The sequence below is a fragment of the Urocampus carinirostris genome, chromosome 3, assembly GCF_059441175.1.
Source record: "Urocampus carinirostris isolate Australia breed hairy pipefish chromosome 3, RoL_Ucar_1.0, whole genome shotgun sequence".
Lineage (NCBI taxonomy): Eukaryota > Metazoa > Chordata > Actinopteri > Syngnathiformes > Syngnathidae > Urocampus > Urocampus carinirostris.
The window spans coordinates 36,499,344-36,503,604 of NC_142351.1; positions in this window are offsets into that span (position 1 = coordinate 36,499,344).

Consider the following 4,261-nt stretch of genomic DNA (forward strand, 5'->3'; position numbering starts at 1 on the left):
TAAAGAGCACTCCTGCCTCTATCTGCCCTTTGACCGTGTCATCAAAGCAACAAAAACTACTACTGTATTCGTTTATTGCTTTCATGTTGCTGACGGTGCTTACATAGTTTTTTTAGTTTCATAAATTGTTGTGCAATAATCGAGTGACCGCCATTACAAAAATAGAGTAATGAAACATTTAATATAAGTCAATTTCACAGTTCAATATTTCCTTCATTGAATATTAAATTGGTAATGTCATATGATAAAACAGTAACTTATTTCATACAAAAATGATTAAATTAATAATATTTTTTAATAGAATGCATTGGTTTGTCTTTGACACAGTAAATTGAGGAGGTAAATTCTTTTTCTAGCGTTACACAATAAAGGTGCTGTAAAAGTGCTTCAATTTTTTACTCACTCTCGCCATCTCCTGGCTTGTGTCATCATTGCCTCATTAGTGTGCTCGTCCAAGATGCGTGCGCAGGTACGGAAATGTCTTAAGCTCGCTAAACTTTTTGTTTTTCATCTTTCTTGGGGGTTGGGTTGGCATTTGGACTCTACTTGAAGCAGGTCACTTCTTACTTTCACACCTTTCGTGCTACACTGCCAAATAGAGCACATCCCAGCCACACTTTACTTGGTTGCGCTCCTTTAAAGAGGGCTTAAATGGTAAATCAAAGGAAAAGTACAAAGTGAAGGATTGCTTGTCAACCATCTGTTCAAGCTGCGTGATGTTCTAAAAATGTGCAAAAGTTTCACTTAGATTCAGTTTGTGCATACATAACACCAATCGTTCCATTGGAATAGTGTGTGCATTGCATCGAAAGGTAAAACGAAGATTAGGAGTACATTTTTACCGCTACACAGTGCCGTATAAAAGTATTTGCCGCCTTCCTGAATTCTGTGTTTTTTTGCATTTGCATTTATCACTCAAAAACCTTTTGTATCCCCAAACTGATTCTAATATCACACAGAAATAACCCAAGGAAATACATAATGCAGTTTTGAAGTGTCGATTCATTTATTGAGGACCAAAAAATCAAAACCTGGCTGGTTATATGTGAAAAAGTATTTGCCCCCTGAACCTAATAGCCAGTTTGGTAAGAAATCAAATGTTTAGGAATTTTGGCCTATTCTTCTTTGCAAAATTGTTTCAAATCTGCCATATTGGAGGATTTTCTATCATGAACTGCCTTTTCAAGGTCACATCACAGCATCTAAATTGGATATAATTCCAGACTTGGCCACTTCAGAGCCTTCATTTTGTTTTTTTTAACCCATTCAAGAACTTTGACATTTTTGTTTAATATCTCATAAATATAGTTGGTGTAATGTGTAAAGTAGAGGCGAGACATTTCTTTTGAAATGAAAGTGGAATGAGAAAGCTTGACGCAGTTGAGAAAATGGTTGGAGTGCTTTTTTTTTCCAGCCACTTTTTACCACGGAGGAGGAAGTCGCCTAACTCTTGAAGCTCATCCTCCAAAAGTAAGTTGAACTTAACTTTATCTATATTTATAGAGCATATTATGTTAATAAATGTTTATTTTTTAATACCAAACAATACAGGTTACTTATACAAGCCTTAAAGATAATTATATAAACCTTAAACATACTTTCCATACAAAATATGGCACTAAAAAAACTTACAAATTCAACTTACGACCGACCGTCCGGAACGTATCTCGTTCGTAAGTAGGGCAGCGTCTGTATTCAATTAACCACAGCAAAGTGTCTTGGTCCTCAGGCAGCAAAGCAGCCCCAAAATATCTCACTCCCACCACCATACTTTATCGTTGGCATCATACTCTTTTTGTCAAATGGGTTGATGAAAGTGACGAAAACCAATGTTATCACAAAAGAACAAAAGGAGTTGTCTCACATCTGCCAAAAAGGATCTTCATTATCTTCAAGACTTTCAGAGAAACATACTGTGGACTGATGAATTTTGTACAGCCCGTTACATCTGGCGTAAAAATGGCATAGCATTTGACAAATTGAACATGATGCCAGGAGAGTGATTTCATACTTGTCCATGGGCTTTTTTTATAATAATAATAATAATAATAATAATAATGCATTTTATTTAAAAGCGCCTTTGAGGCCACCCAAGGACACTGTACAGACAATGAAAAAATACAATTTAAAAAGTTGTAAGCGAAATGATAAATAAAAACAAGACATAAAATCATAAAAACATAGGAAATGGGGAAGCTATGTGTTGTAGGCAGTCCTGAACAGGTGTGTTTTTAGACGGGACTTAAAAGTGGAGAGAGGTGTGCAGTTTTGGAGGTCCGGAGGTAGATTGTTCCAAAGCTTGGGAGCGGCGCGACTGAAGGCTCTGGCTCCCATGGTGCTCAGGTGGGCAGGGGGCACTGACAGTCGGAGGGAGGACGAGGATCTGAGGGAGCGAGTGGGGACGTGCACCTGGAGAAGGTCGGACAGGTAAGGAGGAGCCAGGTTGTGAATTGCCGTATATGTATATAGGATCAGTTTGTAGCTGATGCGATGCTGAACAGGAAGCCAGTGTAGCTGTTGGAGGACGGGGGTGATGTGCAGCTGGGAAGATGTTTTTGTGATTATGCGAGCAGAGGCGTTTTGAACCAGATGAATTTTATGGAGGGACTTTTGAGAAAGGCCAAATAGGAGAGCATTGCAGTAGTCAAGGCGGGATGTGACAAGACTGTGGACGAGAATAGCAGTGGTGCGGGGGGTGAGGGAAGGGCGGAGTCTGGTAATATTGCGGAGGTGGAAATAAGCAGTGCGGGTGATGGTGTTGATATGTGAGTGGAAGGTAAGCATGCTATCCAGGATGACACCCAGACTCTTGACCTGGGGGGAGGGGGACACTAAGGAGCTGTCGATGTTGAGAGAGAAATTGTTTACTTTGGATAAAGTGGATTTGGTGCCAAGAAGGAGGAATTCTGTTTTATTGGCATTTAATTTAAGAAAGTTTGTTGTGAACCATGTTTTGAGTTCGGAAAGGCAAGAGGTAAGGGAGGGAGGTGGGAGTATGGAGTTTGGTTTGCAGGAGAGGTAGAGTTGGGTGTCATCAGCAAAGCAGTGAAAGTGGATATTAAATTTGCGGAGGATATGACCAAGAGGCAAGAGGTAGACGATGAAGAGAAGAGGACCTAAGACAGATCCCTGGGGTACACCTGTGGTGACTAGTGAGGGCTTTGAGGTGAAGGATTTCAGCTGGACAAACTGAGTGCGGCCAGTGAGGTAGGAATGGAACCAACTGAGGGGAGTATGGGTGAGACCAATGGAGGAGAGTCTATTGAGGAGGATAGGGTGAGAGATTGTGTCGAAGGCGGCGCTCAAGTCTAGGAGGATGAGGATGGAGACTAAACCGGAGTCAGATGCTATGAGGAGATCATTTACAATACGGATTAGGGCAGTGTCTTTGCTGTGGCGGGGGCGGAAACCAGACTGAAAGGGCTCATAGAGAGAGTGGAGGGACAGGTGCGAGTGGAGTTGAGCAGCAACAGTTTTTTCAAGGATTTTTGAGATAAATGGAAGGTTGGAGATGGGGCGGAGGTTGTCAAAGTTGTTGGGGTCAGCACCATGTTTTTTCAGTGTAGGGGTAACGGCAGCAGTTTTGAAAAGTGATGGGACAATACCAGAAGAGAGTGAGGAGTGGATAATGCCAGATATGAGAGGAAGCAGGGAAGGGAGGCAGGATTTAACAAGGGATGAAGGGAGGGGATCGAGCTGGCAAGTGGTGGGCTTGGATTTGAGTATGAGGTTGGATAATTCAACAGTTGTGGGTGGAGCAAAACTGGAGAAGAAGTGACAAGGAGAAGGAAATTCAGATGGGGAGGGAGCAGACAGGTTTGGATGGAGTTGGTGATGAATCTTAAGGATTTTGTGATTGAAGTACTCCATTATGGAGTTGCAGGTTGTTGTGGAGTACAGGTGGAGGGGGAGAGAATTTGGTGGCTGGAGGATTTTGTTCATGACAGAGAAGAGAGTTCTTGAATTTCCTTCGTTGGAAAGGATGAGGCCGGAGTGGTAGCTGGATTTGGTTTGTGCAATTTGGTCCTTGTATTTAGCAGTATGGGTAATGTACATGTCCTTATGGATGGTGAGGCCGGTTTTCTTATAGAGTCGCTCAAGTTGGCGGTTCTTTGATTTCATTGACCTAAGAGCGGGTGTAAACCAGGGGGCAGATGTGGAGAATGAGGCAGTCCTGGTTTTCAGGGGGGCAATAGGATTTAGAATATTTGTGAGGCAGGCATTGTAGTGAGCGGTGAGGTCATCCGGGCTTGAGAGAGCT